Source organism: Lepus europaeus, chromosome X, assembly GCF_033115175.1.
Source record: "Lepus europaeus isolate LE1 chromosome X, mLepTim1.pri, whole genome shotgun sequence".
Classification (NCBI taxonomy): domain Eukaryota; kingdom Metazoa; phylum Chordata; class Mammalia; order Lagomorpha; family Leporidae; genus Lepus; species Lepus europaeus.
In genome coordinates, this window is record NC_084850.1 from 73780651 (window position 1) to 73793461 (window position 12811).

The 12811-nt window shown below is 39.1% G+C and overlaps 1 pseudogene; it reads left to right on the forward strand.

Annotated features, from left to right (window-relative positions):
• The first annotated feature begins 2909 nt into the window (after positions 1-2909).
• The window catches only part of LOC133752686 (eukaryotic peptide chain release factor subunit 1-like), a 143231-nt pseudogene continuing 133329 nt past the window's right edge, over positions 2910-12811 (forward strand).

Consider the following 12811-nt stretch of genomic DNA (forward strand, 5'->3'; position numbering starts at 1 on the left):
TTCTGAGGGACTCCGTGGTTCACTTTTAACTTGCTTTTTTATTACCTTTTTGTTATTATATAGAGAGCAGATTTCATGAATTTCATAGGTATAGTTCCAAGAATACAAGAATTCTTTTCTTCTTCTCTCACTCCTCCTTCATTTCTTTCCTTTTTTTCTTTTTCTTTTTTGTAATAACATACTTTCTATTTACTTTATAATCACAGGCTCCATGCTCCTCTAAATAAAAACTCTAAAATGTAGATAGATCACTATTCCACAGGGTTATAGTCAAGGATTATAGAAAAAAAATCAAATCACAAGATCAGTTTAGCTCAATATACATTAAGGGTTTTTTAAATGTATATATTAGCTACAACTATTCAGAGAAAACATGATATTTGTTAATATATGGCTTATTTCACTAAGCATAACAGTTTCTAAGTCACATCCATTTTATTGTGAAAGACAGAATTAATTTTTTTATGGCTAAGTAGTATTCTATTGAGTGCATATAGCACATTTTCTTTATCCAGTCATCAGTTGATGGACATCTGGGTTGATTCCACACTTTAGCTAGTGTGAATTTAGCTGCTATAAACATAGGGGTATAGATACCTCTTTCAAAAGCAGATTTAATTTCCTTTAGGTGTATTCCTAGGAGTGGGATGGCAGGGTCGTATAGTAGATCTAGAGACCAAATATCTTGTCATGTTTGATCATTGAAATTCTGTTCTGTTTTCTCCACAGTCAACGACCTGAAAGACATGTCCCTGAGTACCCAAATTCAGTACGATAGAAGGAAAAGTGTTCTGTGTCTAAAAATCTACAACACATGCTGTCTTGGAATCTACATCTACTCACTTACTTTAGAAAAATGACCAGCCTCTCCATCAGTTCCTCAATTACTTTGCAGGCAGATCAAAATGCATCAGACTGATTTTTGGAATACATAGGCTTTATGGCCTATGTTAGCACTAATGTAACATACCAGGAATGCAGGTCAACATCCACTCAACTTTCTGCACTCTAGCTAGGAGTGGAAAATGGTAGCTATTATATGAAATGCTGAAATTCACCAAGATTTACATCTCCTCCTTCATCATGCACTCCTTCAGATGCTTCACATGTTCAATGGAATTCAGAGGTCAGAAATAGATGAATTTAATTGTTCTTATCAACTCAATCATTGCTGCAGCATGAGACTGATTCTTGGAGCATATATGATCTTCCCCCTTCTAAGACACTACTGTCCTATTGGCAGCTTCCATTTTGGGGTAATTATAAAGTTTCTATAAATATTTGAATGTTGGTTTTTGTTTGAACATGAGTTTATACGTAGGTAACTTGAATATATATTTAAGAATGTGATTGCCAAATCCTCTAGAAGATAATATTTTGCTTTGTAAGGAGCTGTGAAATTAAAAGTGTCTTCCAATGTGACTGTAGTATTTTAAATTCCTATTAACAATGAATGAGATCTCTTGTTATTCCATATCCTATCCAGCATTCAATGTTATTAGTCTTCTCAATTTTAGCCATTCTTATAGATGTGTAGTGGTAGCATTTTGTTATTTATTTATTTTTTTATTATTTGAAAGGTAGAGTCACATACACATACACACACACACACACAGCTTCCATCTTCTGGTTCACTGTCCAAATGGCCACAACAGGCAGGGCTGGGCCAAGCCAAACAAGAGAGCCAGAACTCCATCCGGATGTCCCACATGGATGGCCTGGGCTCAAGTACTTGGGCCATTTTCCACTGCCTTCCCAGATACATTAGCAGGAATACTGGACTCAAAGCAGAGCAGCCAGGATTTGAAAAAGCACTCTGATAAGGGATGTTGGCATCACAAGCAATGGCTTAACTCGCTGAGTCACAACCAGGTTCCTCACATTGTTTTTTTTTTTAATTTTTCATTACTTAATGACAAATTATTTTAAAAAGTGTTTCTTATGCTTTTTACAACCTATATACCTTCATTGATTATGTATCTTCTCATATTTTCCTACCCTTTTAATTGTGTCAATTTATTATTTTTTGAGTTTCATAGTTTTGTGTATATTTTAGACACAAGTCCATTATTACATACATTTATATATATGTGTGGCTTGTTTCTCATTTTCTGAGCCATGTCTTGCTTAGGTGCAGAAATTTTTTTGTTATTTTAATGAGGTAAAACTTATCAGCTTTAATAAGAGATCATGTTTTGATGTTAAATCTAAAAATTCCATCTTCAAAAAAAAGTTATATACATAAATGTTCTCTGTTTTCTCCTAGGAGTTTTATAATTTGTTTTACATGTATGTCTGTGATCCATTTCCAGTTACTTAAGCAAAAGATATTTTCTATTTACATCTATTTTCTTAAGACATATAATTAGATATGTACAAACAACCGCACTCTGTAAATGTTATAGCTAGAGAAAATTATGCCCATATGCGGTTTTCCTTTGATTGTAAGGCATTTTATCTACAAAAAGCCTGTATCTCAAGATAGCAAAAGTTGACATCATGGTACCTTCTCTTACTTTCTGCTAAGTAGGATGGCATGAGCCATCTTTATTTATTTCAAAATAAAATTAGCACAGTTAGCCTGATTATTAGTAGACAGGTTTTTATGCCTGAAGTGACATGAGTAAGACGGTTGAGCAAGAGGTACGCAAATAATACATAAACAAGCGTTTGAAAGTCATCCACAGACTAAAGTACCTTTTTGAAACTTTGGGATCCAGGTAGAAGATTGTGAGATTGGTGAAGATCAACGCCAAGGAGGACTTCTTTAAAAAGGCACACCCATGCTCCAGTGACTGACTCAACCTCGTCTCTGCTTCCGCCCCATCTGCCTGTGGTCTCAGTGGTTCAGCTCCAGCACTGCTTGGCTGAGGTCCTTCCACCAGCTCCATTTGCTCAGAGGGAACCACATGTATCTATGCCCCCTGTTCAAAGGTTTACTTACTGAAGACCTGGACTTGCTGACCTTGGACCTTACTCTGGACCTTGAAAGCCCAAAGGTCACCAAAAACAAGAAACTCAGTGAGGTGTATACTAAGATATAATCAAATTATCAAAAGACAGAATCTTGAAATCATACAGAGTAAAGTAACTTGTCACACACAAAGGAGCTCTGATAATTTATATTATACATGAATGTCTGTTTCAACAGGAACTTTGCAGACCAGGAGAAGGAAGAATGACATTGAACTTACTGAAAGAAGAAAAAAACTGGCAACTAAGAACACATTACGCAGCAAAACTGTCCATTAAAAACAAAGCAGGGGGCTGACACTGTGGCGTAGCGGGTAAAACCTGCCGCCTACAGTGCTGGCATCCAATAGGGGTATCGGTTTGAGTCCCAGCGGCTCCACTTTTGATCCAGCTCTCTGCTATGGCCTGGGAAAGCAGTAGAAGATGGCCCAAGTCCTTGGGCCACTGCACCCACGTGGGAGACCCAGAGGAAGCTCCTGGCTTCAGATCAGCGCAGCTCTGGCCTTTGGCAGCCAACTGGGTAGTGAACCAGCAGATGGAGGACCTCTCTCTCTCTCCCCCCACCCCATCTCTCTGTCTTTCCTTCTCTCTGTGTGTAACTCTGCCTTTCAAATAAATAAATAAATCTTGTAAATAAAAAAAAAGCAGACCTAGAGTCAAAGAACGCCCAGGTCAGAGCCACAGTACTTGCTGGCTCTAAGCTGAAAAGCCCTTCACTTGGCCTAGCTTCCAAAGTAACCACTGATGCTAAGGGGAGGGCCAAGTAGGGTCAGTAACATTCCAGGCAGAACTGTAGATTTCCTGTTAGAGATGCCCCCTGCCTTTACCTGACCAGCTCTCCTCCCAGGCCTGCTAGGTAATGGAAGTCAACAGGGTGCCTTCCCCAAGAGGTTCACACCTCCCTTAGGATGTACCCCAAGTGAAGAGATAGATAGGTCTGGACCTCTTAACTTACAATGCCTTAAAGCCCACCTGATTATTGTCAAGCTCCCTTTTGTCAGTTTCTATTTGCCTCTCAATCAGAGAACTTATTCATGGCTTAGCACCTTTCTTAGGTCCTCAAATAATAACTTTGTCCTTTGCCTGTCTAGCCCACTTGGGGTCTCACTCCTTTTTTTTTTTTTTTTGACAGGCAGAGTGGACAGTGAAAGAAAGAGACAGAGAGAAAGGTCTTCCTTTTCTGTTGATTCACCCCGCAATGTCCGCTGTGGCCGGCGCACTGCGCTGATCCGAAGCCAGGAGCCAGGTGATTCCTCCTGGTCTCCCATGGGGTGCAGGGCCCAAGCACCTGGGCCATCCTCCACTGCACTCCCAGGCCATAGCAGAGAGCTAGACTAGAACCCGGTGTGCTGGCGCCGCAGGCGGAGGATTAGCCTATTGAGCCGCGGTGCCGGCTTAATTCCTTTGTAATCATAGCCTCTACTCTTACATCAATGGCTCTACTCCTGACCTGTGTGTATTGACGGTCCTCTCCCCCACTCAATGCTGCATGATTGTTCAGAATTTCTCTACAAACTCCTCGACCTGTAAAAGATGAGGGACTTTTCTCCCAGTCTTGGTTGGAATCAGCTTTAAACCACATCCATCAAACAGTCTTCACCAGGTTCCAGATAACCCCTTCATTTCCTCTTCTCTATGAAATCCTCTCTTTACTTGGTTAATGCCACTCTTAAGATCATTGGTTGCTATTCTCACCCTGCCTTTATATTACTGTGTCTGTTTACATGTTTACAGGAGTTGATATTGGAACGAACCAAGGCCTTCACCAGCCAGGCAGTCAACCAAATGCTGCTACAGGGATATACTTGGCTCCCCACCCAGGAGACAGCTTGAGACATTGCCCCATGCCAGCGAAGAGTACCTCGTCGCCCCATGTCAGCAGGAAGTAGCTCTAAAGACAGATCATCGTCCCTCTACCCCTCCTGGACTTTTGGGACTAATGTAATCCCATACAAGTCCTGCTTTATAAAAAAACAAAATGGGGCAATGTTAGTAAAATGGTGCAGTCTTATCTATGGCGCGATCTACACCCTGACACCAGCCTAGGCTCTAGCCCCGTCACCATTGATGGAAGCCAGGTGGATACCTGACCTAACCACTGGTGTCAGCCCCACCCCCATCCTAATGGAATTCCCTGCTCCTACTTCCCTGCCCACCCCTTGGCAAAGTGTTTTATTTATTTATTTGACAGAGTTAGACAGTGAGAGAGAGAGACAGAGAGAAAGGTCTTTGTTCCGTTGGTTCAACCCCCAAATAGCCGCCACAGCTGGAGCTACGCAGATCCGAAGCCAGGAGCCAGGTGCTTCTCCCTGGTCTCCTATGCGAGTGCAGGCGCCCTAGCACTTGGGCCATCCTCCACTGCCTTCCCCAGGCCACGGCAGTGAGCTGGACTGGAAGAGGAGCAACCAGGAATAGAACTTGGTGCCCACAGAGGGTGCCAACACCACAGGCAGAGGATTAACCAAGTGAGCTACAGCGCCGGCCCTCTGGCAAAGTTTTAAGAGGACCTGTTCCTGAACATGTGGCTCTCTTTCTCTCCGTCTGTCTGTCTCTCTCAATCTCTCGCTGTCTCTCTCGATTTCTCTCTCTAGCTCTCTCTCTTGATCTCTCTCTTATGCTCTCCTTCTCCCTCTTTTTCCCTCTTCGCCCCTTCCCTTCAGTCTTTCTGATTTCCCCAATAAATCCTTTCACTAAAAACAAAACAAAACAAAAACAAAGAAACAAACAAAAAAAAGCAGCGATAAAGGTTTTCCTAGATAAACAAAAAGTGGGGGATTTTCTTACCACAAGACTTGCCTTAAAAGAAAGTATTGACAAAATGCAATGACAAAACTTTGTTAATGTAAACACAACATAGAAACAAGTAAAATTTGTCATCAATTACAAAAAGTGTGTGTTTGGGGAAAAGGAAATGGTGGAGTATCTATATACAATAGAAGTTAAATTGTTATGAGCATAAAGCAGACTGGTATTACTATAAAGTGTTCAAGGAGATTCCCATGGTAACTGTAGTTTGTAAAACATATGATAGATACACAAAGGACAGAGAAAAAAGAATCAAAGCATACCACCACTAGAAACTATCAAACTACAAAGACAAAAAGATAAAGAGGAAGGACAAAGAGAACTACAAAACAGGAAAATAAGAAATTAGCAATAATAAGTTATTAACTATAAATCATTATTCAATGCAAAATAGGGGGGATTTATAGAAATGTGAAATAGAATATGAAAAAGTATAAGAATTTTAAAAATCATAGCACATTTTTAAAAGAGCAGAAAATTGATAAATTTTGAGCTGGACAGATTTTGTAAAGAGACAAAAAGTTTAATCTCCAGCACAGAGTAGATGTATACTAAATAAATGAAAAAAAATGCCATATGATTTAGAATTTATCCTTAGCAATGCTATCATGTTTTATGTTCTTCCTCAACTTAAAACCAATTGTTTAGCTTCACTATATGTCATTTATCTTACCTTAAAAATAAATGATATTGGGCCGGCACTGTGGCACAGTGGGTTAACGCCGTGGCCTGAAGTGCCGGCATCTCATATGGGCACCGGTTCTAGTCCCAGCTGCTTCTCTTCCAATCCAGCTCTCTGCTATGGCCTGGGAAAGCAGTAGAAGATGGCCCAAGTCCTTGGGCCCCTGAACCCACGTGGGAGATCTGGAAGAAGCTCCTGGCTCCTGGCTTCAGATTGGCGCAGCTCTGGCCATTGCAGCCAACTGGGGAGTGAACCATCAGATGGAAGATCTCTTTCTCTCTCTCTGCCTCTGCCTCTCTTTTCTCTGTGTAATTCTGACTTTCAAATAAATAAATAAATCTTTAAAAAATAAAAAATAAATGATATTTAAGCCTTCTCATCTGTACAAGATAGCATAGATTTATATTCATCTATTGCTCCTCACTCACCACTACTATAAACCCAGGAAATAATAGAAGATTCAATCAACGACCACTATGAAATGTGGTAAGAAGAGAAATTGGTTTGAGATACCCAGTCTGGAGGAATAACAAGCTAGCAGGACATTTTGCATATGCCTACACAATAAGTCTACTAACTACTGGTGTTTTCCAAACTCACATACAGAAATATAAGGAAATGCAGTTAGGCTTCTCTTTGATTAAATCAATCAAGCCTGGCAACACTCACATGTGACAGTAATTGGTCAATTGGGAACCTACCAAAAACAAGCAGCCAAGGAAACACTTTCCTTCCAAACCACACTTGAAATTTTCCTTTTCCCCCTGGAGTCAGTTGGGCATACAGGCAGTTTGAACCAGCAAAAAGGACACAGCAATGACAAAGGACCAAGTCTGGGAAGGCTCTTTGTTCCTATAATCTGACATTCTCTTCCCCTACCCAGAGATACATAACCAAGCTGACTGACAGAATATATAAAGGCTATACAGACATAGAAAGACGCCTTGTTGGATAACTACCTTTGTCCATTTGAAACCCAAGACTCCATTTCACTTCACAGACACATACAAGTCAATAGATGAGGGCCAGGCATAAAGCACCCAATTATAACAAGTCACAGGTCTGAGAAATCTCTTTGTCACCACTAACATTCATTCTCTTTTTCCACACAGAGATATCAAGGTGAGTGTTAAGGGTACAGCAGAACTTATCTCCCCAAAACTCATGCGAATGGTTTAAATTCTGATGTCAATGGTAATGGTTGATGAATTAAGAATGGAGACTTGATCTAATGGTAGTATCTCAGAGGTGGGACAAATGGGAGGTGGTTAGGTCATTGTGAGAATACCCTCAGGGGTGGTTCTCATGAGAAGTTTGGTTATTTTGAGTGCAAATTTGACCTAGTTTTCTTTCTCTTCTTTCTGGCTTACCATGTGATCATCCTTTGCACCCTCCATGACCACAGATACCAGACTATAGGGTCACCCACTCCTGAACTGTAATCTCTGAGGTGTAACTTGAAATAAACCTTTCTTCCCCCTCCAAAAATATTTCTCTCAGGTATTTTAGTTAAATTAATGAAAAATTGACTGAAAGAGTTGGCTGATGGAACTCATAAAATGGGTGCAGCTATAATCAATGGTGTAGTCCAGGAAGCTTGTTTCTGTCTTTTGGATCTAAGACTTTCCAGGCTGGACTTGAGACAAGAAGGCATACAGAACTAGACAAAGGGCACAATCTTAAAAAGTGTCCAGCTTAGGTAACAGTTTTTCTCTTTGTAGACTGGACTCTTCTCCCGTTATCAAACACACACACACACACACACACAATGTGGAAGGAAAAGAATAGGAGTAGGCAAAAGTGACACAACTGGAAAAAGTGATTCAATCCTTGAAGCATCTATGTCCTCAGTAGCTGAGATCCTCCTTCGCTTGGCACAGAGATATGGGGCTATTTGGGAAACATGTTGGAGTTCCTACACAACCCTTTCCACCCAGGAGAGGGCTTGAGGAAACCATTTAGGGAACAGGAAGCATGAGACGGAGTCCTGAGGCAATAGATAGAAAAAGAAAATCAAATAACAACACAAAATCTCTGAAAATTATAATGTTTTTTCAATCACAATACAAAAAGATAGGCTAAGATCCCAGTTCGCAAACCTGAACATGTCTGTCAACTAAACTAGTATAACATAATGTCTCTTAACATAATAGGCAAAAAGTCCATGGTAGAATAAAAAGTCACCGTTCATGCTGAGAACCAAAAAATAAGACCTAGAATAAGAGAAGACAATCCACTTATTTTTTATTTTTTTAATCTTTTATTTAATGAATATAAATTTCCAAAGTACAGCTTATGGATTACAATGGCTTCCCCCCCATAACTTCCCTCCCACCCGCAACCCTCCCCTTCCCCACGTGCTCTCCCCTTCCATTCACATCAAGATTCATTTTCAATTCTCTTTATATACAGAAAATCAGTTTAGTATATATAAAGATTTCAACAGTTTGCCCTCACATAGCAACACAAAGTGAAAAAATACTGTTGGAGTACTAGTTATAGCATTAAATAACAGTGTACAGCACATTAATGACAGAGATGCTGCAGGATTTTTTTTAAATTGATTAATTTTCTATGTAATTTCCAATTTAACACCAAGGTTTTTTTTTTTCATTTTCAATTATCTTTATATACAGGAAATCGATTCAGTATATACTAAATAAAGATTTCATCAGTTTGCACCCACACATAAACACGAAGTGTAAAAATACTGTTTCAGTACTAGCTATATCATTACTTCACATTGGATAACCCATTAAGGACAGAGCCCACATGGGACGTAAGTACACAGTGACTCTTGATGTTGATTTAACAATTTGACACTCTTGTTTATGGTGTCAGTAATCTCCCTAGGCTCTAGTCATGAGTTGCCGAGGCTATGGAAGCATTTAGGGTTCGCCGACTTCAATCTTATTCCGACAGGGTCATAGTCAAAGTGGAAGTTCTCTCCTCCCTTCAGAGAAAGGTACCTCCTACCTTGATGGCCCCGTTCTTTCCACTGGGATCACACTCGCTGAGACCCTTCATTTAGGTCTTCTTCTTTTTTTTTTTTTTTTTTTTTTTTTGGCCAGAGTGTCTTGTCTTTCCATGCCTAAAATACTCTCATGGGCTCTTCAGCCAGATCCAAATGCCTTAAGGGCTGATTCTGAGGCCAGAGTGCTATTTAGGACATCTGCCATTCTATGAGTCTGCTGTGTCTCCCCCTTCCCATGTTGGATCCTTCTCTCCCTTTTTGGTTTTATCAGTTAGTATTAGCAGACACTAGTCTTGTTTGTGTGATCCCTTTGACTCTTAGATCTATCAGAGTGATCAATTGTGAACTGAAATTGATCACCTGGACTAGTGAGATGGCATTGGTACATGCCACCATAATGGGAGACAATCCACTTATAACAACAGAGATTTCAGAGCAAAGAAATCGTCTAGAGATGAAGAGAAACATTTTGTAAGAATGAAAGAATCAATCCAAGAAACCATACAGATCCTCAGTGTGTAAGCACCAAACAAAAGTTAAACATGTAGAAAATTGGCCGGCGCAGTGGCTCACTTGACTAATCCTTCTTTGTCTGCGATGCCGGCACCCTGGGTGCTAGTCCTGGTTGGGGCGCTGGATTCTGTCCTGGTTGCCCCTCTTCCAGTCCAGCTCTCTGCTATGGCCCGGGAAGGCAGTGGAGGATGGCCCAAGTGCTTGGGCCCCTGCACCCGCATGGGAGACCAGGAGGAAGCACCTGGCTCCTGGCTTCGATCGGCGCAGCACGCCAGCTGCAGCGCGCCAGCCGTGGCTGCCATTTTGGGGGTGAACCAACGGAAAAGGAAGACCTTTCTCTCTGTCTGTCTCTCTCTCACTCACTGTCTAACTCTGCCTGTCAAAAAAAAAATCTATAAAATCCAAACTGACAAATGCAAAATGAGAGACAGAGCCACAATATTCATCGATCCTTAAACAATTATCCTGAACAACAGAGAGAACTACTAGAAAATCAGCAAAAGTATAAAATAACATAATTTAATCGACATAAATAGAATAGTGTTTTTTAAGGGACCATGGTGTGTCCCAAAGACACACCTCATTCAGAAACACAAAATATATCACAAAAAATTAAAAGATTTAAAATCATATAGAGTGTGACTTCTAATCATAATGAAATTAAGCTAGAAATCAGTAACAGAGAGATGGGAAAGTAACTAACATAGAAATTAAATATTACACATAAGATAATTAAATAATAATCATCAAATAATTAAATAATACATACAAATAATATCCAAGAAAAAGTCCCAAAGGAAATAAATACACAAAAATAAGGACCACAATATATTAAAATATACAAAATACATGTAAAGCAGTGCTGAAATGGAATTTTATACCAAATGTTTACATTAATGATGAGGACAGGTTTCAAATTTTGACTTCACTTCCCACTTCAAGAGAGTAAAAATAATTCTAAAGCAATCAGAAAGAAGCAAATAAAAATAACAAAAATAAATGAGATTGAATAATAGAAAAATGGGAAAATAAATAATGGAAATTAAACCAATGAGTCAAAAACCTAATTCTTCTAAAGAATAATACTAATAAATTTGGAGCAAAATGGACAAAAAAAGAGCTACAAATCACTAATAGCAGGAATAAATTAGAGGCTATCACTACAAATGATACTGCAACCTAAAATGGCTATAAGAGGAGGAGGCATTTAGCCTACCAGTTAAGACACCCACGTTCCACATTAGAGTGCCTAAATTATACTCTTAGCTCCCCCTCCTGACTCCAGCTTCCTGCTTAATGTGGACACTGTAAAAAAGAAGTGATGGTTCAAGTAGTTGGGTTCTTGTCACCTACATGAGAGACCTGAACAAAAATCCCAGCTCTTAGTTTTGGCCATTTCAGGAATTTAGGGAGTAAATCAGTGGATGGGAGTGCGTGCTCTCTCTCTTTCTCCTTATCAAATGAATGAATAAACAAAATTTTGAATGGTAATAATAATACTATGAACAAATTAATGCTCATACTATATTTGGTAATTCAGAAGAAACATACTAATTTTCAAAACAAATAAATAATAAACCATACTTAAATAAAGGAATAGATAAAATAATAGAAAAATGAATTCACAAATAAATCTCTTGAGAAAGTAATTTATAGGACTATATTATTTCAATGTAGCATCCAAACAAACATTTAAATAACTGACACAAATTTTTCACAATATCTTCCAGAAATAAATGGGTGGGACACTTCCCAACTTATTTTGAGGTCAATACTAAACCTGACAAAAACATGAAAAAGAAAACTATAAACCAGTATTTGACTCTCATTGTGGGTAAAATACCTACACATGTGAGCAAATAGCATAGAAACAATTACACACACATAAATGAATACAAGATAAACTACAGAAATCTGAATCATATTGATAAATCATATCAATGTAAATATCCTGCTGGTAGTGTGCTATAATTTTGGAAAATGTTATCACTGGGAGAAGGTGTCAGAAGGTAAAAGAAATCTCTCTGTGTATTGTATCTTAGAACTGTATGTGAAAGTATACAATAACCTTATACACAGACACACTCACACAAAATCAATGGGGTATCAGTATTTGGCCTATCAATTACGACACCAACTAATACACACATACCCCATATCATAGTGCCTGGTTTCAAATGCTAGATCCATGCCCAATTCCATATTCCTTCTAATGGCACCTGGGGAGGCATCAGGTGATACTTTGGGTACCTTAGTCCCTGCTATTCACGTGGGTAACTGAATTGAGTTCCTGATTCCCTGCTTCAGCTAGGCACGGCCTTGGCTGTTGTGGGCATTTGAGAAGTGAATCACACCACATGTTGCTTCTCTTTGTGTCTCTTTACCTTTCCAATAGAGAAATACATACATAGATTTTTAAAACTTCAATGGAAACCATTTGTTATTAAAAAAAATACTGAATTAAAAATCAAAGACTTGTAGATCCATGGGAACTATAAGGTACCATAGGGATCATCTTGACTAAAACCTTATTTTCTAGATGAGGAAACAGAGACAGAGAAATTTATTCCAAGGTCACAAAGAAAGTTAGTGACAGAGTCAGAAAATCTGAGCTTGTCCCATCTCTGCCATTTATGAGCTATGGCCCTGAGTAACTCATTTAACCTCACTTAGCCTATTTCTTTATCTGTAAATGAAGGATAAGAGACTTATCCTCAACAACCTTACATGGATTCTTATAAGGATCAAGTAGATAACCTATGTGAAATTGCTTTTGAAACTATAAAGTTCTATCTACTTCTGAATGATGGAAATAATAATCATGAAAGTGCTTTAAAACAGAACAGCTCCATATAAATGTGAGT